A 27846-nucleotide genomic window follows, 5' to 3' on the forward strand; every position below is an offset into this window, starting at 1 on the left:
ACTCCCGTTCGGATTAGCCACTGCTCCAAGAATTTTCACAAAGGTACTAGGGTCCCTTCTAGCGGTGCTAAGACCAAGGGGCATTGCAGTAGTACCTTACTTGGACGACATACTGATTCAAGCGTCGTCCCTTCCACAAGCAAAGGCTCACACGGACATTGTCCTGGCCTTTCTCAGATCTCACGGGTGGAAAGTGAACGTAGAAAAAAGTTCTCTATCTCCGTCAACAAGGGTTCCCTTCTTGGGAACAATAATAGACTCCTTAGAAATGAGGATTTTTCTGACAGAGGCCAGAAAATCAAAACTTCTAAACTCTTGTCAAATACTTCATTCTGTTCCTCTTCCTTCCATAGCGCAGTGCATGGAAGTAATAGGTTTGATGGTAGCGGCAATGGACATAGTTCCTTTTGCGCGAATTCATCTAAGACCATTACAACTGTGCATGCTCAGTCAGTGGAATGGGGACTATACAGACTTGTCTCCGACGATACAAGTAGATCAGAGGACCAGAGATTCACTCAGTTGGTGGCTGTCCCTGGACAACCTGTCACAGGGGATGAGCTTCCGCAGACCAGAGTGGGTCATTGTCACGACCGACGCCAGTCTGGTGGGCTGGGGCGCGGTCTGGGGACCCCTGAAAGCGCAGGGTCTTTGGTCTCGGGAAGAATCTATTCTCCCGATAAATATTCTGGAACTGAGAGCGATACTCAATGCTCTCAAGGCTTGGCCTCAGCTAGCAAAGACCAAGTTCATACGGTTTCAATCAGACAACATGACGACTGTTGCGTACATCAACCATCAGGGGGGAACAAGGAGTTCCCTGGCGATGGAAGAAGTGACCAAAATCATTCAATGGGCGGAGACTCACTCCTGCCACTTGTCTGCAATCCACATTCCAGGAGTGGAAAACTGGGAAGCGGATTTTCTGAGTCGTCAGACATTTCATCCGGGGGAGTGGGAACTCCATCCGGAAATCTTTGCCCAAATCACTCAATTGTGGGGCATTCCAGACATGGATCTGATGGCCTCTCGTCAGAACTTCAAGGTTCCTTGCTACGGGTCCAGATCCAGGGATCCCAAGGCGACTCTAGTAGATGCACTAGTAGCACCTTGGACCTTCAAACTAGCTTATGTATTCCCGCCGTTTCCTCTCATCCCCAGGCTGGTAGCCAGGATCAATCAGGAGAGGGCATCGGTGATCTTGATAGCTCCTGCGTGGCCACGCAGGACTTGGTATGCAGACCTGGTGAATATGTCATCGGCTCCACCATGGAAGCTACCTTTGAGACGAGACCTTCTTGTTCAAGGTCCGTTCGAACATCCGAATCTGGTCTCACTCCAACTGACTGCTTGGAGATTGAACGCTTGATCTTATCAAAGCGAGGGTTCTCAGATTCTGTCATTGATACTCTTGTTCAGGCCAGAAAGCCTGTAACTAGAAAAATCTACCACAACATATGGAAAAAATATATCTGTTGGTGTGAATCTAAAGGATTCCCTTGGGACAAGATAAAAATTCCTAAGATTCTATCCTTTCTTCAAGAGGGTTTGGAGAAAGGATTATCTGCAAGTTCTTTGAAAGGACAGATTTCTGCCTTGTCTGTGTTACTTCACAAAAAGCTGGCAGCTGTGCCAGATGTTCAAGCCTTTGTTCAGGCTCTGGTTAGAATCAAGCCTGTTTACAAACCTTTGACTCCTCCTTGGAGTCTCAATTTAGTTCTTTCAGTTCTTCAGGGGGTTCCGTTTGAACCCTTACATTCCGTTGATATTAAGTTATTATCTTGGAAAGTTTTGTTTTTGGTTGCAATTTCTTCTGCTAGAAGAGTTTCAGAATTATCTGCTCTGCAGTGTTCTCCTCCTTATCTGGTGTTCCATGCAGATAAGGTGGTTCTGCGTACTAAACCTGGTATTCTTCCGAAAGTTGTTTCTAACAAAAACATTAACCAGGAGATAGTCGTGCCTTCTTTGTGTCCGAATCCAGTTTCAAAGAAGGAACGTTTGTTGCACAATTTGGATGTAGTTCGTGCTCTAAAATTCTATTTAGATGCTACAAAGGATTTTAGACAAACATCTTCCTTGTTTGTTGTTTATTCTGGTAAAAGGAGAGGTCAAAAAGCAACTTCTACCTCTCTCTCTTTTTGGATTAAAAGCATCATCAGATTGGCTTACGAGACTGCCGGACGGCAGCCTCCTGAAAGAATCACAGCTCATTCCACTAGGGCTGTGGCTTCCACATGGGCCTTCAAGAACGAGGCTTCTGTTGATCAGATATGTAAGGCAGCAACTTGGTCTTCACTGCACACTTTTACTAAATTTTACAAATTTGATACTTTTGCTTCTTCTGAGGCTATTTTTGGGAGAAAGGTTTTGCAAGCCGTGGTGCCTTCCATCTAGGTGACCTGATTTGCTCCCTCCCTTCATCCGTGTCCTAAAGCTTTGGTATTGGTTCCCACAAGTAAGGATGACGCCGTGGACCGGACACACCTATGTTGGAGAAAACAGAATTTATGTTTACCTGATAAATTACTTTCTCCAACGGTGTGTCCGGTCCACGGCCCGCCCTGGTTTTTTAATCAGGTCTGATAATTTATTTTCTTTAACTACAGTCACCACGGTATCATATGATTTCTCCTATGCAAATATTCCTCCTTTACGTCGGTCGAATGACTGGGGAAGGCGGAGCCTAGGAGGGATCATGTGACCAGCTTTGCTGGGCTCTTTGCCATTTCCTGTTGGGGAAGAGAATATCCCACAAGTAAGGATGACGCCGTGGACCGGACACACCGTTGGAGAAAGTAATTTATCAGGTAAACATAAATTCTGTTATTCCCACGATATATGCATAAGAATATTAGATTTAATCTGTGGTTAAAACAGAAATGGAAAGATTATTGTACTTTCAATATAGCATATTTCCAGAAAATTGAAACGTTTTGGGAAGCCTCTAAGGCGTATCTAAGGGGAGAAATTAAGGCCTATATGTGTAAAAGAAACCGCAAAGACAAAAGGAGAAAAATTCAACTTGCTAAACAGGTCAAGAATAGTTATCAGAAATATGTTAGAGAGCCAAATTCTGTGTTTTGGAAAAAGTATTCTAGTGCTAGACAGGAACGGGATGTTTTTTTCAGACAAAAATCTTTAGAAGAGGAGAAAAAATTAAATCTTCGATTCAAGGGACATTTTGGTTATTCAGCTAAATTTTTAGCTAAATTAGTCAAGGGTAGAAAGAAAAAAAACTATATTTTAGCAATTAGGGATCAGGACAACAGATATACAGAAGTATCTGATATTGACAAAACGTTGTTTCTGTATTATCAAAAACTATATACGCAGAGTACCAATCATATGCAGAACCAAGATAAATTTTGGTCTCAAATAAAAATCCCTAGAGTCTCACAAGATCTATTGGAAAGGCTTAATGCCCCCATTTCAGAAAACGAGATAGCAGAAGCAATTGATAAGGCCAAATTGAATAAAGCTGCAGGGCCGGATTGCCTTCCTGCAGAGTATTATAAAATACTCGCAGAAGAAATTAAACCTACCCTAGAAAAATTGTTCAATAATTATTACAGAAATGGGAAGATACCTTCCGAATATTTTGCGGCCGCTAACATTTCTTTGATTCTTAAAAAAGGGAAGGATGCCGAGGATCCAGGGTCTTACAGACCAATTTCCGTACTTAATGCGGACTATAAGATTTTATCCTCTATCTTAGCAGCTAGATTAATGCTATGTCTTAATGAAGTGATACATTCAGATCAAACAGGGTTTATGGCCTCTAGAAATGTCTCTAAAAATATACGGAAAGTGACAACCTTAATAGATTATATATGGAATATTCGCCAAAACTCAGATAGACATTTTATATATGATTGCGCACTTTTAACCCTTGACGCGGTAAAAGCGTTTGATTCTATAGAATGGGAATATCTATTTCAGACTCTCTGAAAATTTGGGTTTAAAAATGAGTTTGTTCGGTTTATCCGTAATATCTATCAGTGTCCAATATCTTATCTCCTAATCAATAACAATCTTACCTCAGGGATAAAACTGAAAAAAGGTACTAGACAAGGGTGTCCCCTGTCTCCTCTCCTGTTTAACCTTGCACTAGAACCCCTCGCCATAAGGCTACGGAATATATTAGAAGGTATCTCTATTGGGCAGACTGTTCTTAAAACTTTACTATACGCGGATGATTTACTAATTTTCCTCCATAACACACCCAGGGCTATCCCGACGGTGATAGATTGCCTAAATCTCTTTAGTTCATTCTCCGGGTACAAAGTGAATTATAGTAAAAGTGAAATAATGTGGTTATATAAAACAAGTAATGCTCTAGATAATCTGGAATTCAAGGAGGTGGATGCTCTTAGATATCTGGGAATACATCTCCACAGAAATCCCGCAAGATGGTATGGTCTTAATTTTGTCCCGTTACTTCAAAATATTTACGCTGACTTGAAACTTTGGGCTGCTCTCCCACTATCACTGACTGCGAGAGTGAACCTTATTAAGACTATAATTTTTCCTCGGCTTCTTTTTCTTCTACAAAATCTGCCTTTGATATTATATAAAGCAGATATACGGAAATTAAATTCAAGTTTTTCACAATTTATATGGTATAATAAGAAAAAAGCACGAATCGCATTGGAAAAATTAATGCAACCTCGTAAAGAAGCCGGGCTAGCTTTACCTAATATATGGCTAGATTTGGAGTTTTGTCGGTAACGACCCGAAAAACTAACGCCGGCTTTTTTCTGGCCGCACCATAAAAATAACTCTGGTATTGAGAGTCCACATAAAGGCTGCGTTAGGCTCCAAAAAACGAGCGTAGAGCATTTTTAACGCAGCTTCAACTCTCGATACCAGATTTGCTTACGCAAGCGGCCAGCCTCAAAAACGTGCTCGTGCACGATTCTCCCATAGGAAACAATGGGGCTGTTTGAGCTGAAAAAAAACCTAACACCTGCAAAAAAGCCGCGTTCAGCTCTTAACGCAGCCCCATTGTTTTCTATGGGGAAACACTTCCTACGTCTGCACCTAACACTCTAACATGTACCCCGAGTCTAAACACCCCTAACCTTACACTTATTAACCCCTAATCTGCCGCCCCCGCTATCGCTGACCCCTGTATATTATTTTTAACCCCTAATCTGCCGCTCCGTAAACCGCCGCTACTTACATTATCCCTATGTACCCCTAATCTGCTGCCCTAACATCGCCGACCCCTATATTATATTTATTAACCCCTAATCTGCCCCCCACAACGTCGCCTCCACCTGCCTACACTTATTAACCCCTAATCTGCCGACCGGACCTGAGCGCTACTATAATAAAGTTATTAACCCCTAATCCGCCTCACTAACCCTATAATAAATAGTATTAACCCATAATCTGCCCTCCCTAACATCGCCTACACCTAACTGCAATTATTAACCCCTAATCTGCCGACCGGAGCTCAACGCTATTCTAATAAATGTATTAACCCCTAAAGCTAAGTCTAACCCTAACACTAACACCCCCCTAAGTTAAATATAATTTACATCTAACGAAATTAATTAACTCTTATTAAATAAATTATTCCTATTTAAAGCTAAATACTTACCTGTAAAATAAATCCTAATATAGCTACAATATAAATTATAATTATATTATAGCTATTTTAGGATTTATATTTATTTTACAGGTAACTTTGTATTTATTTTAACCAGGTACAATAGCTATTAAATAGTTAAGAACTATTTAATAGCTAAAATAGTTAAAATAATTACAAATTTACCTGTAAAATAAATCCTAACCTAAGTTACAATTAAACCTAACACTACACTATCAATAAATTAATTAAATAAACTACCTACAATTACCTACAATTAACCTAACACTACACTATCAATAAATGAATTAAATACAATTCCTACAAATAAATGCAATTAAATAAACTAGCTAAAGTACAAAAAATAAAAAAGAACTAAGTTACAAAAAATAAAAAAATATTTACAAACATAAGAAAAATATTACAACAATTTTAAACTAATTACACCTACTCTAAGCCCCCTAATAAAATAACAAAGACCCCCAAAATAACAAAATGCCCTACCCTATTCTAAATTACTACATTTCAAAGCTCTTTTACCTTACCAGCCCTGAACAGGGCCCTTTGCGGGGCATGCCCCAAGAAATTCAGCTCTTTTGCCTGTAAAAAAAAAAACATACAATACCCCCCCCCCCCAACATTACAACCCACCACCCACATACCCCTAATCTAACCCAAACCCCCCTTAAATAAACCTAACACTAAGCCCCTGAAGATCTTCCTACCTTGTCTTCACCCTACCAGGTTCACCGATCCGTCCTGAAGAGCTCCTCCGATGTCCTAATCCAAGCCCAAGCGGGGGGCTGAAGAGGTCCATGATCCGGCTGAAGTCTTCATCCAAGCGGGAGCTGAAGAGGTCCATGATCCGGCTGAAGTCTTCATCCAAGCGGGAGCTGAAGAGGTCCATGATCCGGATGAAGTCTTCTATCAACGGCATCTTCAATCTTCTTTCTTCCGGATCCATCTTGCAGACCTCCGACGCGGAACATCCTCTTCTCCCGACGCCTACTAGCCGAATGACAGTTCCTTTAAGGGACGTCATCCAAGATGGCGTCCCTCAAATTCCGATTGGCTGATAGGATTCTATCAGCCAATCGGAATTAAGGTAGGAATATTCTGATTTACTGATGGAATCAGCCAATCAGAATCAAGTTCAATCCGATTGGCTGATTCGATCAGCCAATCAGATTGAGCTTGCATTCTATTGGCTGTTCCGATCAGCCAATAGAATGCGAGCTCAATCTGATTGGCTGATTGGATCAGCCAATCGGATTGATCTTGATTCTGATTGGCTGATTCCATCAGCCAATCAGAATATTTCTACCTTAATTCCGATTGGCTGATAGAATCCTATCAGCCAATCGGAATTTGAGGGGACGCCATCTTGGATGACGTCTCTTAAAGGAACCGTCATTCGGCTAGTAGGCGTCGGGAGAAGAGGATGTTCCGCGTCGGAGGTCTGCAAGATGGATCCAGAAGAAAGAAGATTGAAGATGCCGTTGATAGAAGACTTCATCCGGATCATGGACCTCTTCAGCTCCCTCTTGGATGAAGACTTCAGCCGGATCATGGACCTCTTCAGCTCCCGCTTGGATGAAGACTTCAGCCGGATCATGGACCTCTTCAGCCCCCCCGCTTGGGCTTGGATTAGGACATCGGAGGAGCTCTTCAGGACGTATCGGTGAACCTGGTAGGGTGAAGACAAGGTAGGAAGATCTTCAGGGGCTTAGTATTAGGTTTATTTAAGGGGGGTTTGGGTTAGATTAGGGGTATGTGGGTGGTGGGTTGTAATGTTGGGGGGGGTATTGTATCTTTTTTTTTACAGGCAAAAGAGCTGAATTTCTTGGGGCATGCCCCGCAAAGGGCCCTGTTCAGGGCTGGTAAGGTAAAAGAGCTTTGAAATGTAGTAATTTAGAATAGGATAGGGCATTTTGTTATTTTAGGGGTCTTTGTTATTTTATTAGGGGGCTTAGAGTAGGTGTAATTAGTTTAAAATTGTTGTAATATTTTTCTTATGTTTGTAAAAAATGTTTTATTTTTTGTAACTTAGTTCTTTTTTATTTTTTGTACTTTAGCTAGTTTATTTAATTGCATTTATTTGTAGGAATTGTATTTAATTATTTTATTGATAGTGTAGTGTTAGGTTAATTGTAGGTAATTGTAGGTATTTTATTTAATTAATTTAATGATAGTGTAGTGTTAGGTTTAATTGTAACTTAGGTTAGGATTTATTTTACAGGTAATTTTGTTATTATTTTAACTAGGTAACTATTAAATAGTTCTTAACTATTTAATAGCTATTGTACCTGGTTAAAATAATTACAAAGTTGCCTGTAAAATAAATATTAATCCTAAAATAGCTACAATATAATTATAATTTATATTGTAGCTATATTAGGGTTTATTTTACAGGTAAGTATTTAGCTTTAAATAGGAATAATTTATTTAATAAGAGTTAATTAATTTCGTTAGATTTAAATTATATTTAAGTTAGGGGGGGTGTTAGTGTTAGGGTTAGACTTAGCTTTAGGGGTTAATACATTTATTAGAATAGCGGTGAGCTCCGGTCGGCAGATTAGGGGTTAATAATTGAAGTTAGGTGTCGGCGATGTTAGGAAGGGCAGATTAGGGGTTAATACTATTTATTATAGGGTTAGTGAGGCAGATTAGGGGTTAATAAGTGTAGGCAGGTGGAGGCGACGTTGAGGGGGGCAGATTAGGGGTTAATAAATATAATATAGGGGTCGGCGGTGTTAGGGGCAGCAGATTAGGGGTACATAGCTATAATGTAGGTGGCGGCGCTTTGCGGTCGGCAGATTAGGGGTTAATTATTGTAGGTAGCTGGCGGCGACGTTGTGGGGGGCAGATTAGGGGTTAATAAATATAATACAGGGGTCGGCGGTGTTAGGGGCAGCAGATTAGGGGTACATAAGTATAACGTAGGTGGCGGTCGGCAGATTAGGGGTTAAAAAAAATTATTCGAGTGTCGGCGATGTGGGGGGACCTCGGTTTAGGGGTACATAGGTAGTTTATGGGTGTTAGTGTACTTTAGAGTACAGTAGTTAAGAGCTTTATAAACCGGCGTTAGCCCAGAAAGCTCTTAACTACTGACTTTTTTCCTGCGGCTGGAGTTTTGTCGTTAGATGTCTAACGCTCACTTCAGAAACGACTCTAAATACCGGAGTTAGAAAGATCCCATTGAAAAGATAGGATACGCAATTGACGTAAGGGGATCTGCGGTATGGAAAAGTCGCGGATGAAAAGTGAGCGTTAGACCCTATTTTGAGTGACTCCAAATACCGGCGGTAGCCTAAAACCAGCGTTAGGAGCCTCTAACGCTGGTTTTCACGGCTAACGCCAAACTCCAAATCTAGGTCATAGCGTTCTATAATCTTGCAGCCTTGGGCAAAATTGCACTTGATTGGCTAATAGAAACAAGGTGGTTTGCAACATTGGAATTGGAAAATACTTTAGTCTTCCCTTTTTCTCTCAAAGCTTTACTACATACTCATCCAAAAGAAACACTGCATAATGTCAAAAGTCTAATATCGATAAATAACGTAGTTCTAGCCTGGCAAAAAATATGTTCCCTTATAGGTATCGATTACACCTTTTCGGACTACTTACCGTTAATAGGCAACCCCGAATTCCCTCCAGGAAACAACCAGCAGGTATTTAGAGATTGGTTTAATAAAGATCTCAAGTTAGTTTCGCAATTTTTTTACGGAAGATCGACAAATAATCCCTTTTGATATTTTGAAAGCTCGATTTGATTTAGCAAGTAATAATTTGTATCCCTATTTGCAAGTGCACAATTTTATATCTTCTAGGAGATGGAATCGTGGTGAGACAATCGCATGGTCGGAGTTTAAAGCAATTATGATCGTTGCTCATATCAAGCCACCCTCTATCTCATTACTATATAGTATCATGCTTGCTAAACAAAGTGATTCTCTAATGGAGAAATTATGTGTAAAATGGATATCCAAGATTCCAAACATAAATCATGATACATTGAAAGAGAGTTGTGAAACATTAATCAAATGCCGTATTCCAACTAGTTGGAGAGAAGGCCATGTGAAATTACTTAACAATTATTACTGTACACCTTGGAAAATGGCTAAAATGTTTTCGGGCAAAGATTTCTTTTGCCCGTGATGTGTCCTTATGAATGCGGATATTTTACATATGTTCTGGCACTGCCCTAGAGTTCAACAATTCTGGAAGAAAGTGATTTTTTGGATTAATAGAATGTATTCAACAAACATACAATTTAAAGTTGAGGATATATTTTTGCTAATTCGATCTAGCCAAAAGACAGTCCCATCAAGTAAAATTATAAATACATTCATTATACTTGTGAGACAACTTATACTAAGTAACTGGAAAGCCAAAAAGATGCCAGGGTTCTCATTTTTTATTAAAGAAATCCAGTTGCAAATTATATTTGAATCTTTTCATCTTTGGGACGCAAGCGAAAAAGAATGTAAAAGATTTTTACTGGGATGGTTACCTATAATTAAAATGTATCCAGAGGATGTGCAAAAGACAATTCTATTTCCTTTCTTAAGTACCGATTGTTTTTCTGATCTGGTATTATTGGGAGATTTTCCGGCAGATTGGATTGTGAGTTATAGGTAGAATAAGTGAAAGTGGTGGAGAAGCCAGGACAGGAATTAGATCCGGTAGACAGTTGATACGACAGGAGATCTTCAGTGGGAGGAAGAGGGGCAGACTAAAATCATAATTTGAGAGGGGTGTATATATATATATATATATATATATATATAATTTTTTTTTTTTGTTGTTGTTGTTGTGTGTGTTGTTTTGTTTTTGTGGTGGATGCTATATTATTGTGTTGTTGGTTTTCAAATTTATGATAAAATGAGCTGCCAGAGCTAAAAGAAAAGCTCGTAATCTAGCTGATAGTAATCCTCCAAAATGTAATAAATTAGCATATTGATGATCATATTTAATTTTTGTTCAAATTGCATAGTTAACTTTTTACTTAAAAAAAATTAATGTGAACTAAAATTGTATTTGTGCCATGCTCCCTAAGAGGAGCATATTCTGTAACCTGCAAGTGTTGCAAATTAAAAAGTTGATGTAGGCAATTTTTGATTGGTGTTTTTTTTTTTTTTTAAAAAGGGACAGTAAAGTCAAAATGTAACTTTCATGATTCAGATAGACCACACAATTTTAAACAACTTTTACATTTACTTCTGTTATCAAATGTTCTTCATTCTTTTGGTATCTTTTATTGAAGAGTAAAACTAGGTAGGCTCATAAGAACTCAGGAGTGTGCACGTGTCTTTAGTACACTATGGCAGCAGTATTATGAAACATTATTTGTAGCTTTGTATAAAATGTTGCAAATCACTGCTGCCATAGAGTACTAAAGACATGTGCACACTCCTGAGCTCTTAAGAGCCTACCTAGTTTTAGTCTTCAATAAAAGATACCAAGAGATCAGGTTAGGAACCGGAGTAAAGGGAAAACCGCCTTAAATTTGAGGTTTTTTTTCTTTCTTTTCACTTGCCAGTGTGTTTAAAAGCTTAAAAACACATTTGAAATAAAATATATTGGGTGTGCAATAGTGCTAAGTTTAGTTTAACGATCGCACAGTACAGTATTCAATTACACAGGTACAGTACATGTCTGCAGACACCAGACAGGGATCGTATACAGTATACGGTACAGTGCTGTATACCATATGCAGTACAGTAGTATGTGCTGTATTGCTTTACAAAATTCAGTGACAATTACTGTAGTAAAATTTCACAGACTGACACTGAGACACGGAGTGCAGTGCAATGCTGTAAACAGACTGAGCTGTGCTTAAAAAAATGACGCCAGTCGCCTTTCTTACAATCTCACAATGAGTATAGTACTGTTTCAAAATCCTTGGAGGCTAGACTTTAACTTGTATTTAGCACTGTATTAGCGAATTGCTGCAAAGCGGGTTATTCATATATACAGTATATATTGAAATTTAGAGCTCTGTGTGTATGTGTATATGTATGTGTATGTATATATGTATGTGTGTGTATGTATGTATGTATATATAATATACACACATTAGACATGTATGTATCTATCTCTTTGTTAAAGCGAGAGAGAGAGAATATGTTATCTATATGTCTGTCTATCGAGAGAGATATCAGAGGACCAGCACTCACTGTATTTATCAAGCAATAAAAGTTTTAATGCAGTGACTCTCATACTCATCTGTATATGTGGACGATTCTACATGGGTAAAACGTCCGATAATATTAAGAAAAGAATAGCTGGGCTTCTGGTGGGAGGGACCAGCGGATGGCAGCAGGAAGCAGGAGCTTCGACATTAACTGCGAATAAAAGCTAAATTTCACCATTATTCCACTGCCATCCCGCTTTCCCCACAGCTATATCTTGTTGGGTAACCTTGTTTGGGCTATCGCCAACCGATTGCTCACTTTGTGTAGGGCTCACCATCAGCTCTAACACCCCGCAGTGGCAGAACGACGGCACCTATGTGGGCAGCCATATTCTACTGCGCCACACAAGTTACCCATCCTACGCTTAAGGAGACTAACTTGGGCAATCTGGAAATTACATTTCAGCACCAGGAGCACTTCAGGACTATCTCCCACTCGTTTCCATAGCACGAGTGTCCCTGTACACTAGACGGCAGCCGGATCCTACAGAGGCCTTGGTGGCTAGCTCTTTGACCGCGCAGAATGGGCGCAGACATCCCTGAGTGGGGAGCAAACCAGGAACGAATAAAACGGAGACCACACTGCTTCCAGATACGGCGGGATCTTAAGGGCAGTGGTAAGCAACTTTTAGTTCTGTCTTGGCAGTGAACAAGTGTGGAGATCCCACACGAAACATGTCTGCTGTTTCCTGCACTACCGGATACTCTTTCCTGCTGATGTGAGCATTTTTGCTCCCCTATGGTTTTATCCTGCATTCACCACCAATAAAGAAAATGTTTTTTTACCTATACAAGGACTCTTCATTTCCTGTGAGTAGGAGTTACTGTGGAATTTGCATATACTGGAACTATGTTTGCGTTCTAACGGGGACGCTTTTCCAGCTGCACCCTCCAACAGGAACAGGCTCCTTTGACGTGTGCACGCTGAAGAAAACGCTGCCGGATATACACGTGGTGCAGGTGAGCGCCGTAGATCTTTTGCTTGCTCTAGTTCTGTCTTGGCCCTGTTCTTTCTCCACTCGGCCTAACCCCACAGAAACAGACCCTGCTTATCACTAAGGTGCAGTACCTATACATAAGTCTCTTCACACACTCTCCTCAGACTTCAATGCTCAGGAACCTTTATTGCACTAGTTGTTAACCCAGTGGTGCCTACAGTATCTGGAACTATACAGAGAGACACTGTGTTACTGCATTGTGATGTACAACTTTTAAGACACTTTATACCAGGGAGGAGGATAGTTCAGGACAGCCCGCTGACTTAAACAGTGTAATCTGAGTACCAACTTCCTTCTTATATCGCTCTCATGAAAGTCTACAAGTATTTTTCTAAGATCTCGCCTAGCTATCCTGACAAAATGAGTGGCAAATCTAAAAATGGCGGAAAAAAAACCCCGCCACACAGTGGAGATACATGTTGACAACCCCCCTCAATCTGATCAATCTATGCTACACACAGGAGACCACTCCTTAATACCAAAAATGTACTCGCTCCAAGCAGGGATAAACAACCTAACTAGCGAGGTGAGACAATTTTCCACGCGCTTAAATGCTGCGGAGTCTCGAATCTCAGAGACAGAGGACAGACAAGCTAATATGGACATTTCCCTCAATAAAGTATTAAAGCAAAGCCAGTACCTCCTGGATAGGGTTGAGGACCTGGAGAACAGGAGTCACCGCAATAAATTGCGTATTTTGGGGGTGCCTGAGACAAAGGGTAAAGCCCTGATGGATTTTGTCACCTCTACCTTTCCCAAGCTGCTGGGTATAAACTCTGATCAACTTCCAATTGATGTAGAAAGAGCCCATAGGGTGGGCCCAGACAACCCTCCAGACCAACGTAATAGACCGTGACAAATGATCTTCAAATGTCTTCACTTTCAAGAAAAAGTGGCCCTTCTCAGAGCTTATAGATCGCAGAAGGAGGTTCGGTTTGAAAACCGCCATCTCTTAATGTTCCAAGACTACTCCGCTGAGGTCACCAGGAAAAGAAGGGACTTTGCACTGCATTGCTCTAAGCTCCATGAGCAGGGTAGACAAGTGGCCTTACTATATCCTGCAAAACTCCGACTGATGACTACATCTGGCCCCAAAGTCTTCCACTCCCCACAAGCCCTGGAATCATACTTGGCAACAGAAAAGCATTCCAATGCCTCCTGAGGGAGAGAATTCACACCTTTAATTGACTGTTTCTTGGCATGCTTGTTGTGCCTTATTCCAGAAAGAGATATGTAATGTATACTTCTCATATGTGTTCATTATTGCTGTGTTTTTTTTGTTTTGTTTACAGGCTACTAATTATTGTGTTACTTATGCTAGAGCCTTTTGCACAAACAACATATAGTCTATCCTTAATATCTTACATTCATGTGCTTATTTTGGGTGGTTTCCTTCCACCAACCTTATTTTGTACATGCCGTACCTCCGACTCACACATGGATAGAAGTTAGATCTCACATTAGACACTACTATGCATCAAAATGTGCCCCGTACTATACAGGCACTAGGTGTAATGTATATAGTTATGTTATTTTAGTATTAATGTTTAGGATGTTACTTTTGATGTTATTGTTTTCTGAATATTTTTCATTCGGTTAAGACCCTGACCCACAAAATGTTCATGATACAACAGCCTATTGCACTCTAGCATTTGGGAGTGTTTTCCTGGTAACAACTATAATCATTATTTGGCCCCTTTTATCTCCACCAGACCCATTAGTGGCCCACTTATTGTTGGGATATTCGTTTACAATCGCACTACTTGACTATAATTCATTGTATGTATGGAATAATGCTCTACAGTTGCTGTTGTTAATGCCCCGGGGTCCCTCTGCATTTTCTTCGGCCCTAATCAGTAATGATTCACAACTGGTTTTAGATGTAGGGGTCTTCGACACCTTGGTAGGCAGAAAGGAACATTACATAGCACAGATTTCTCTTATGTGGCCCTTTCTCTCCCTACCAGGCCCCCTGTCCTTTTACTGATGGGGTATCAGTTTATATATCCATTGCATAAATTTAACTTATTGTATGTATGGAAAACAACTAAGCCCCCCGCCCCAACAATTGTTCTCTTCCCTGCCCCTCTTACCTCCGAACACCCACTCAGCCTCCAATGTGTTCAATCCTCTATAGTACCTAATAATGGCCCTTAAGCTTTTTACGTGGAATGTAGGTGGCATTAATTCCCCTATTAAGAGGAAATCTATTTTAACCCACCTCGGTAGGCTTAATGCAGCTATTGCCTTCCTCCAGGAAACCCATCTTACGGATAGGGAGCATGAGAAGTTACGTAGTGACTGGGTGGAAAATATAGCATATCTATCATACCAGAGTAGTGGTAGGGGACTGGCTATTGTATTTGGTAAGAGACTGCAGGTGGAAATTCTGAACACTATTACTGACCCTGACGGTAGGTTTCTTATCATTCAAGCGTCTATCGACAATGTTAATTACACATTCTGCAACATATATGCTCCCAGAACTAATTCCTTACTTTTTTGGAAAACATTGGTCCAAGTCCTGTCTCCCTTAATAGGTACTAGGTTCATCTTGGGGGGATTTTAATTTAACTCCACACCCAACTTTAGACAGACCCTGGCCGACTGAGGATCTGGCCAATAAAAGAATCCTCCATTACAAGGGAAAATTTGAACTCAAGGCTTTTGACTTACTTAGTGATACCCTGGCCGTGTGTGATATTTGGCGTAAGCGACACCCTGATGATAGGGACTTTACTTGTCTCTCCAAGTCTAATTCATCCCTCTAGAATATACCTCTTCCTGATCTCAGACTCCCTGGTCTCCCAGGTCAAATCTGATAAAATCCATAACATAATCATTTCCTGCCACGCACCGTGGAAATCACAATGGGTATCTTCCCTACTAGACCTAACAGGAATTGCCTCACTTTACCCTCCTACCTCCTTACATCTGAATCTTTTCAAAAATACCTTATTCACGCCTGGAATGACTATTGTACTGATAACCTTTCACACTCCTCTAACCCACAATTGTTCTGGGAGGCTGCTAAGACAGTTCTCTCAGGGCATATTATATCATATCTAGCAAACCTGAAACACAAAATATAGATATAATACGCTACAAACTAACAGCTCGATTACGAGTTTTGCGTTATGACTCAAAAAGCATCGTTATGGCCCATAACGATGCTTTTTCACTAACGCCGCTATTACAAGTCTTGTCAGAATAGCTGTACCGCACACCTTTTTGGCCATCACGCAACGTCAGTACCACACTTTAAGAAAAGTCCTTTTTCAATAGGACTTCCATAGCGTCGGTATTACGAGTTTTGCGGTTAGGCCAAAAAGTGAGCGGTACAGCTTAAAATAACAAGATCTGTACCGCCATCTAAAGTCAGTAGTTATGAGTTTTATGCTACAAAGCTGTACCATAAAACTCATAACTAAACTGTCCCAAAGTACACTAACACCCATAAACTACCTATTAACCTCTAATCCCGCATCACAAACACTAAAATAAAATTATTAACCCCTAATCTGCCGCTCTGGACATCGCCGGCACTTCAAAAATGTATTAACCCCTATTCCGCCGCTTCCCAACATCGTTGCCACTATAATAAAATTATTAACCCCTAAACCGCCGCCCTCCCGCATGGCAAACACTATTTAAAAGTATCTGTTACCTTTTGCCTGATGAAACGACCATTGTATTAGGTCGAGAAACGCGGTGCAAACATTAAAAACTTTGTTTTTATTTCACTTCTACGGAGGTGTCTGTACTTTTTACAAGTTTTATCCTGATCACAGCATTAGTGATTCCTTAATACAGCCTATTGTCAACATTCAAACCGTTTGGATACAGTCTTTCAAGTTTCGCTTTGATACTGGGAAAGTATCCAGTAAGCTTACTCCTGCAGGCGTCAGCCTGCTCGTTTGCACCTGTTTTCACAAGTGCCATCAAAAATTGTGAGTTATATTTCACTATTTGCTTGTTCCAATACCTTACAGATTTCACTATGAGGCGCCCCTTTTCTCTTTGATTCAGATTCCCAAGGTGAATGGATATCGTTCCCTGAAGTGGAGCTACCTCTCATATTGCTGCTATTTTTCACTTTGGATTTGGACTTTTGTTCTTATTCAATACGGACATTGACCACATGGTTTGTTTTAACTTGCTCTTTATTAAGATTGTTTGGGTTTTTGTTTCAATGTCTATTTCCCTATAGCTCATCAAATTGTGTATTTATCACTAATTGCTACTAGCATATCCAACTGATTGTGCGCCACCTTTCTAGGGTCTTTTTCCTTAGACCTTAGTATATCCTAAGTTTCATTACAAGCCTTTGCCAACAACGACAGGTGTTAAAACCTTTTTAGTTTTGGCTTGAATTTTAACTACTCTGTGTTCTTTGGTTATTGTTGATGTAGTTGTTTTGTAGTTTAAAAAAAACATGGAAAATTGGTATAGAAAATTGCATGGATTAGAGGATATAACCAACTTTATTTAACATTACTAACCACAATCCATAGCAAGCTCTCGATTAAATAAGAGACTGGATGGCTGACTACTGTATTTGAAAGTGTACAAACTCCATAATATGTCATATCTCCTATTGTTTAACTGTAACTGGAGAACAAAAGTCTCTGTACAGCTGTATATTTCCATGTGTTTTCTATTAATGAAGAGAATTTATAAAAAGAAGAAAAGAATGGCTAAGCAACCGAGTGCCATCAGTGCAGCTTTAAGTTCGGACAAAAGTGTCCAACATGTTGCCCATCATTTTTCATAGAATAGGGTATTGACGATGTTCTTCCATTAAAAAGACGGAGTGACAGACACAAACAGGGTGGATTTGATTTAAATCATTATTTAAATCACAATTGAAATCACTAGTCAGTAAGACTGATTTAAATCAATTTAAATCATGTTTTTAATTTTTAGAATAATACATTTTTTTTTAGATTATTTTTCCTGTCTTATTGGACCATTACTGATTTTGTTATATATCACTAGATATGCATAGATAGATCATTAAAATAAATTAATGACATTATTGGGAGGTTAATTGTCTCCAGTTTAATAGGTTAATCATTCATCAGCTTTTCAGCTGTACTTTACTGGAAGGAGAAAAATTGTGATTACCTTATTAATAATAATTTAAATAGTTTTGCTTAACTAAAGAAAAATAACCATTACCTTAATAATTAAAATAGTTTTATTTAACTAAAACAATAACATTTATCTTTTAATGCTTGCCCCTCCTTCCTCACACTTAGGTCCTTGTGCAGATCTATTCCACTCAATCTTCCATTCAGTGAGCTTCTTGAAATTTAGGGGTTGATTTGCCTTCGCACCCCTACGACTGCAGGTTCTCACCAGAGAGCCTGCAGTCCGTATTTATCAAGCAGTGGTCATCATACTGCTGCTTCCCTAACCTCTTCTCCACAACTTAAATGGAGAATTTTAATCTCATGGTCTTGTCCGAAAGGGGGGATTGACAGCTCCTGCCCACGCTTGATTGGCTGTGTTCGGGCAGGGGGGCGGCATTGCACAAGAGCGCCAAATCAACCCCTTATTATTGTTTGATTTCGTATACATAGATTTACAGGGGAGCAATGGCTTTAAAGGAACAGTAAAGTCAAAATGAAACTTTCATGATTCAGAAAGAACACACAATTTTTAACAATTTTCCAGTTTACTCCTTGTATCTAATTTGCTTTGCTCTCTTGGTATGCATTGTTGAAAAGCATACAATGGTAGGCTCCAAAGCAACACACTGTGAGCTAGCAGCTTGTCAATGTCTCACACAATGTGTTCAGCTAGGCCCCAGTAGAGCATTGCTCTCCTCCAACATAGGATACAAAGAGAATGAAGCAAATTTGATCATAGTAGTAAATCTGAAAATGGTATGCTCTATATCAAAACCTAAAGTTTTATTTCATGGTTATGCCCCTTTAAGGTCTATTTCTCAATTCTGTGTGTTTATTTTATAACATTTTTGCTTTGACAAAGGGGCATATATAATAATAATAATAATAATACTAATAATAATAATAATACTAATAATAATAATAATACTAATAATAATACTAATAATAATAATAATAATATGTTATAATATCTTCGAAACAGAAAAATTGCCCAAAATAATCTGACAGAAACTTTTGTGAGAGTATGACATTGTGAATGGATTAAAATAATTCATTTACCCAAAAAATTAAATATTACAGCCATGAATATATAGCATCTTGGTATATAATTAAAAACTAATCTATAGCTCAGGATGAATAATGTTTAGATTATAATGTATCTTAAATAGAAGCCCGATCACGCTATTAAAATCAATGTAGCTCGCTCCCGCTCTGGTAGCCGGAACGAGCTACATTGATTTTAATAGCGCAATCGGGCCGGCTGTGAATAAACAGCGTGCCGTGATGCGCTTAGCAGAAGAAAACAGGCACGCTCAGTAGAGCCAGGAGTGGCTTTCTGTTTTCTTTGCGTGATATCTATTTAACTATTCACTTTAGAAATCTGGAGCTAAGCTAATGTTATATAATTCTGCACTATGTGCAGAATTATATAACATTATTTCCTAGGTTTACTGGCACTTTAAATAAAAAAAAAAACAGGTTTAAAAAAACAAACAAAAAAACATAGATTTTTATCCACACTGGACACAAAAGGCAATTACAACTTGAATCAAGATAGATCTTTCACTTGGGTGCATTGCGTCCTCAAGGACTTAATACCAGTATAGACTGGCAGTGTGTTTAATGAAGAGAACTGTCACCACTGTATGAGATCAGCTATATTAGTTTCAGTTTATATGGTTGATCTGTTGTATACAGTTAGGCAGTAATTTTGTTCTAGTGACTAGAGTGGGGATATATTATGCATAATGTAGTTGTTGCATCATTACTATTTGTGTATTTGTTTTAAAATTATTTTAAAATAGATGCTATGTTTGTTTTTATTTTCATTTAGTTATACAGTTGTGGGACATCACCTACAACGTATACGCGCCCCTGTACGCCTCAGCTCGCCTGTGGCGGGCCAAAATTACCCGCAGGTGATCAACATTGCACACGAGCGCAATTTTGCGCTTGTGTGCAATCCAACCCCCTGCCCGTGCACAGCCAATCACGCGCGGGCAGGAGCTGTCAATCTCCTCGGTCGGACTCGACCGTGGAGATTGAATTTCACCATCTTAGAGGTGGCGAAGAGCTTAGGGAAGCAGCGGTCTAGTGACCGCTGCTTGATAAATTACGGCGAGCAAGTTCTTGTGAGAACTTGCAGCCGTAGGGGCTTGATAAATCGGGCCCTAAGGCCTAGATTACGAGTGGAGCACAAAATTGCGCTCCACTCATTAATAGCGCACGTAAATGTGTGCTGGTATTACAAGTTAGGCGCAATGTGAAAGATACCTTGCGTTCTCATTGCCTGGAAGCCTTTCGCTCTAATAGTAAATAGTAAAAGTAATTCATGCAGTGTTGGGCAGCAAATTAAAAATATATGTATATAAATTAAAAAAAAAAAATATATAGATTAATATATTTGTGTTTATATGTGTATATACATATATTCACATATATTAACACATAAATATATATGTATACAAGCATATACATACAGTATATATTTATATATTTAAAGTAAAAACACAGTCCCCATAGACCGCAATGTAAAGGCACTTTCAGTGCCGCCGTTTTTTTTTTCTCTAGCACCCCACATCCCCTCACTTTAACCCCTTATAACTGCTTTGTGCATTTTTTTTTTAAATGCTATTTGTTATTTAAAGATAGGAACTGTCCACTTTATTTGGGGGGCAATTGGGGCACATTTTTTTTTTTAATTAACCAGAGATCTTACCTCTGGTTAATTGCGCAAAGTGCTCCTGCGAGCTTGCGGGAGCTTTAACCAGCCACTTGTAATGGATGGTTATTTAACGTGCGCCCGGTATTAAGGGCAAATTCGCCCCTTTACGGGTGCACGTTAAAATAGGGCTCCACTTGTAATGTAGCCCTAAGATGGGTCTATGTTGTTCATGTTAAGGAGGTATATCTACAGCTATTTGTTGTATAAATTGAACGTTTGATTTGAGTTGCCTGTTAAACTTATTCAGCACATTTATTTGTGACTGTGTCATATACATATTTTTGTGATTTGAATATTTTTATCATATGCCCCTGCCCTTATTTACCGTGTTTATTGTTTTACTGAGCCATCCACATATTCTGAGAGTCACTGCATTAAAGTTTTTATTTCTTGTTAAACCCAATGCTGCTTTGTTATTTAAATTTTGCTCTGCCCTTGGTATTGTGTGTCTTTGGTTTTTGAGTGTGCCTACACCAGGAAGATAATATATATCTCTTCATATGGATGTGAGCATTCTGTCTGTGAAATAATCGCCAGAGTTCCCAATGTATTCATACCTATCAATAAAAACTCAAGCAAATAATGTTAATTTATTATTCACAATGTTTTGGCCCTCACATGGGCCTTTGTCAAGGCCAAATACAATATCTATAATCCCCTCCTTATATACCCAGTATCTAACAATGTAGTTTAAATCTCATAGTTATATCCTCCATCTCTAAGATTCTCTGCCACCTAGTGGTCACAACAATACATAGCATTATTTGCTTTGTCTTCTTATCTTTCCTTTTTATCTTTAATTTTGCTAAAAGAGAATACATCAAAGTGTTACCATTTCTTATACACCAAAGACAATTTTCATATATCAAACTCAAATAAACCAGTAAGTAAAAAATAGTTAGCTTATTAAAGGGACAGTCTACATGAAATTGTTTGTTTTAAAAATATAGAATAATCCCTTTTATTACCTACTGCCCAGTTTGCATGACAAACACGATTTTATTTATTATGCTTTTTACCTCTATGATTTCCTTGTATCTAAGCCTCTGCAGACTGCACTCTTATCTCAGTTCTTTTGACAGACTTACATTCTAGCCAATTAGTGCTGACTCATAAATAACTGCACTGGAGTGAGCACTGTTATCTATATGACAAACATGAACTAGCACTGTCTAGCTGTCAAAAACTGTCAAAATGCACTGAAATTAGAGGCGACCTTCAAGGGCTAAGCTAAGCCTACCTAGGTTTAGCCGTCAACAAAGAATACCAATAGAACAAAGCAAATTTGATTATAAAAGTATATTGGAAAATTGTTTAAAATTGCATCTGAATCATGAAAGTTTAATTTTGACTAGACTATCCCTTTAAAGAAAGCTACTCATGGCCAGATATGTATTTAAACCCCTAGGATATACTGTGTCTAATTAAAAAAAAAATCCACTTCACCTCCCTCTGGAGCAAAACTTTCCTTCTATCACCCCACTCTTTGATTGTGGGATCTGGTCTATGCAGCATGTCTGGTCAATGGATGTGTACATGTGTGTGGCTATATATATATATATATATATATATATATATATATATATATATATGTGTCTATATACAGTATATATTTATGTGTGTGTGGCTATATACAGTATATATATATAATGTGTGTGTGTGTGGCTATATACAGTATATATATATATATATATATATATATATATATATATATATATATATGTGTGTGTGTATATATATATATATATATATATATATATATATACATATGTGTGTGTGTGTGGCTATATACAGTGTGTGTATATATATATATATATATATATATATATATGTGTGTGTGTGGCTATATACAGTATATATATGTGTGTGTGTCTATATATATATATATATATATATATATAATATGTGTGTGTGTGGTTATATACAGTGTGTGTATGTATATATATATATATATATATATATATATATATATATATATATATATATATATATATATATATGTGTGTGTGTGGCTATATACAGTATATATATATATATATATATATGTGTGTGGCTATTATATATATATATATATATATATATATATATATAATGTATATGTGTGTGTGTGGCTATATATATGTGTATGTGTGTGTGTGTGGCTATATATATATATGTGTATATGTGTGTGTGTGTGTCTATATATATATATATATATATATATATATATATATATATATATATATATGTATATGTGTGTATATGTGTGTGTGTGGCTATATATATATATATATATATATATATATATATATATATATATATATATATATATATATATATATATATATATATATATACAGGGAGTGCAGAATTATTAGGCAAGTTGTATTTTTGAGGATTAATTTTATTATTGAACAACAACCATGTTCTCAATGAACCCAAAAAACTCATTAATATCAAAGCTGAATTGTTTTGGAAGTAGTTTTTAGTTTGTTTTTTGTTATAGCTATTTTAGGGGGATATCTGTGTGTGCAGGTGACTATTACTGTGCATAATTATTAGGCAACTTAACAAAAAACAAATATATACCTATTTCAATTATTTATTTTTACCAGTGAAACCAATATAACATCTCAACATTCACAAATATACATTTCTGACATTCAAAAACAAAACAAAAACAAATCAGTGACCAATATAGCCACCTTTCACTCAAAAGCCTGCCATCCATGGATTCTGTCAGTGTTTTGATCTGTTTACCATCAACATTGCGTGCAGCAGCAACCACAGCCTCCCAGACACTGTTCAGAGAGGTGTACTGTTTTCCCTCCTTGTAAATCTCACATTTGATGATGGACCACAGGTTCTCAATGGGGTTCAGATCAGGTGAACAAGGAGGCCATGTCATTAGATTTTCTTCTTTTATACCCTTTCTTGCCAGCCACGCTGTGGAGTACTTGGACGCGTGTGATGGAGCATTGTCCTGCATGAAAATCATGTTTTTCTTGAAGGATGCAGACTTCTTCCTGTACCACTGCTTGAAGAAGGTGTCTTCCAGAAACTGGCAGTAGGACTGGGAGTTGAGCTTGACTCCATCCTCAACCCGAAAAGGCCCCACAAGCTCATCTTTGATGATACCAGCCCAAACCAGTACTCCACCTCCACCTTGCTGGCGTCTGAGTCGGACTGGAGCTCTCTGCCCTTTACCAATCCAGCCACGGGCCCATCCATCTGGCCCATCAAGACTCACTCTCATTTCATCAGTCCATAAAACCTTAGAAAAATCAGTCTTGAGATATTTCTTGGCCCAGTCTTGACGTTTCAGCTTGTGTGTCTTGTTCAGTGGTGGTCGTCTTTCAGCCTTTCTTACCTTGGCCATGTCTCTGAGTATTGCACACTTTGTGCTTTTGGGCACTCCAGTGATGTTGCAGCTCTGAAATATGGCCAAACTGGTGGCAAGTGGCATCTTGGCAGCTGCACGCTTGACTTTTTTCAGTTCATGGGCAGTTATTTTGCGCCTTGGTTTTTCCACACGCTTCTTGCGACCCTGTTGACTATTTTGAATGAAACGCTTGATTGTTCGATGATCACGCTTCAGAAGCTTTGCAATTTTAAGAGTGCTGCATCCCTCTGCAAGATATCTCACTATTTTTGACTTTTCTGAGCCTGTCCAGTCCTTCTTTTGACCCATTTTGCCAAAGGAAAGGAAGTTGCCTAATAATTATGCACACCTTATATAGGGTGTTGATGTCATTAGACCACACCCCTTCTCATTACAGAGATGCACATCACCTAATATGCTTAATTGGTAGTAGGCTTTCAAGCCTATACAGCTTGGAGTAAGACAACATGCATAAAGAGGATGATGTGGTCAAAATACTCATTTGCCTAATAATTCTGCACTCCCTGTATATGTATATGTGTGTGTGTGTGGCTATATATATATATATATATATATATATATATATATATATATATATATATATATATATATATATATATATATATATATATATATCTATATATGTGTGTGTGTGGCTATATATATATATATATGTGTGTGTGTGGCTATATATATGTATATATGTGTGTGTGTGGCTATATATATATATATATATATATATATATATGTGTGTGTGTGGCTATATATATATATATATGTGTGTGTGTGTGTGGCTATATATATATATATGTATATGTGTGTGTGTGGCTATATATATATATATATATATATATATGTGTGTGTGTGTGGCTATATATATATATATATATATATATATATATATATATATGTATATGTGTGTGTGTGGCTATATATATATATATGTGTGTGTGTGTGGCTATATATATATATATATATATATCTATCTATATATATATATATATATATATATATATATATATATATATATATATATATATATATATATATATATACTGGGGATTCATTGGGGTGTAATGGAAAATGACACACAAAATAAACTGTTATTATGTAGCTTTTAATGATACTTAAACAAACAGTCAAACCAGCAGTGCGCTCTTTCCTCCCTCACCGCATAAGGCAGTACTTCCGGGTTACGGCACACAGGAGAGTGGGGATGACGTCAAGTCACAGAACCCGGCAAAGGGACTGCAGCGCATCCGTCCCATACGCTAAGAAGTAGGTAATCCAGAAAACAGAATAATGTCCCAGGAGCCGGCAAATATAAAAATATATCCAGTCTTTATTTGAGTAAATGTAAAAACAGCATACGGTTCAGTCCATCAGAACAACAGCACAAACTGACCAGAATAAAACACAACAAGAAGGAGAGAAGCTGTGCTCCTCATGCAGCAGACATGTTTCGTGCTTACCAAGCACTTGTTCACTGCTTAAAGGAGCAGCAGCTGCCTTCCGCTTAAATAGGCTACAGCTGTGACTAAATTTAAAGATACATCACACATATTCATATTTAGATATTTAAAGATAATTATCTCCCTCATGCAGTGTATATAACTTGTTTAAATATAAAAGCACTCCTCACTACATAGTATAGGAAAACATACGAATTGATAGACATTTCATGATACTTTGAATGGCAATTATATAGCAATTTATAGAGTGCTGAAATGTTAAAAAGATTTGATTCATGAAATAGCAAAACTTATAAATCATAGCTAATATTCTAATTCAATCCAAACAAATAATACTACAGAAAGTCTATCTAGACTGTATAGACAAAATTTATCATATATATACAGATCCCTAGACACACAGATCTATATCCCTCCTTAGGTTTAGACCATGGGGCATAGACGTATTTAGGGTAAATATCCAATACACCTCTCTTAGATTAAGTTTATTTGTCTATTGCCTCCTCTTCTCCACCGTGGAACATGGTCTATACCCTGCAAGGATAAAAGAGACGCATCAGAGTTGTGGAATGTTTTAAAGTGTCTTGCAATGGGGGTGTCAGAATCTGGATCCTCTATGGAACGCACATGTTCAAGGAATCGTTCTTTTAGGGGTCTTTTGGACCTCCCCACATACTGTTTTGAACAGCCTCTGCAAGTCAAGAGGTAAATGACATGTGTAGTAACACATGTTATGTAAAACTTGATCTGATGCACTTTTCCAGTTCTGGAAGAGGTGAAAAATTCACCTTCATTCACAGATTCACATGTTTTACATATCCTGTGTCTACATTTAAAGAAACCCTTTTTTTGTTTAAGCCAGCAATTCTGTTTTAATCTCGGTAGATCAGATGGTGAAACATAGTTACCCAAGGTTTTTCCTCTTTTGGAGATGAATTGGCAACCTTCACTGACTATCCCTTTAAGGATTGGGTCAGTATGTAAAATCGGTAGGGATTCCTTTATTATTTCACAGATTTTGTTATATTCAAGGCTATAAGTAGTAATAAACTTAGGTTTGCCTATCTCCATATGACCTTTATTTTTATTTTTATATTGCAAAAGTGTGGTCCTCGGTATAGTATCTACCTCTTTGCGAGCTTTGTCTAGGATAGTTTCATTATATCCTCTTTCTCTCAATCTCTGAGTGATAATGTCAGCTTGTTTTTTGTAATTACTTTCATTTGTACAGTTTCTTTTGGCCCTAATATATTGGCCTTTGGGGATCCCTTGTAACGTATGTCTAGGGTGACAGGAATTAAACTCAAGGATAGTGTTTCCTGCTGTGGCCTTTCTGTATAGATCAGTCTCTATTACTCCTGTATCAATATTACCAATGATGGTAATATCCAAAAAGTTAATTCTGTCATAACTGTGTTCACCCACCAATTTGATGTTGTGGTCATTGTTATTAAGATAAGTACAAAAATCATCTACTGTACTATCCGCACAGTCCAAAATCAGTATCAGATCATCAATATATCTGGCAAAAAACACTATATTATGTCGATAGGGGTTCCTATCTCCAAAGACGTGGAAAAGCTCCCACCATCCCATAAAGAGATTGGCATAACAGGGGGCAAATTTCGCCCCCATAGCAGTTCCACGTCCCTGGAGATAGAAACCCCCATCGAACATAAAGAAATTGTGAGTCAGAAGATATTCAATGGAGTTTAACAGAAACTGTTTAGTTGCAGGGTTAAAGTTACTTTTGTTGTTTAAAAAGTAATTTATCGCATGTAAGCCTTTGACATGTGTGATTGAGGTATATAGGGATGTCACATCCAGCACCAAAAATCTATAATTAGATTTCCATTCCACAGTTTCAAGTTTTAAAATTAAAGAGGTAGTATCCTGTATGAAACTAGGTAATTCCTTAACAATTGGTTGAAGAAAACTGTCGATCAAATCTGAAAGGGGTTCGTTTAAAGAATTAATGCCGGCTATTATAGGACGCCCAGGAGGGTTGGTAATGTCTAGTGGTCCTAGACAGGGTTAACTACTTAAAAGAAGCCAATAGACAGCTACAGGATAGGGAAGTATATATAAAATTGAAAGACAACCCCACAGTAAAGTTCAGAAAAGAATTGGTTGAATTAATTTCATATGCTAGATGTAACAACATCATTACTGAGGCTACTAAAGAAAGCTTAGTCCCTGAACATCCAGTTATCCCTATCTATCACTATTTGCCAAAAATCCATAAGGACATTACCAACCCTCCTGGGCGTCCTATAATAGCCGGCATTAATTCTTTAAACGAACCCCTTTCAGATTTGACAGTTTTCTTCAACCAATTGTTAAGGAATTACCTTGTTTCATACAGG

General features: G+C 38.1%; 1 protein-coding gene across 1 annotated transcript in view; it reads left to right on the forward strand.

Moving 5' to 3' along the window:
- ZSWIM7 (zinc finger SWIM-type containing 7) overlaps positions 1–27846 on the forward strand; it is a 413683-nt gene that overhangs the window by 30366 nt on the left and 355471 nt on the right. The window lies entirely within an intron of this gene.

The sequence above is a fragment of the Bombina bombina genome, chromosome 3 (genome assembly GCF_027579735.1).
Source record: "Bombina bombina isolate aBomBom1 chromosome 3, aBomBom1.pri, whole genome shotgun sequence".
NCBI classification, from domain to species: Eukaryota; Metazoa; Chordata; class Amphibia; order Anura; family Bombinatoridae; genus Bombina; species Bombina bombina.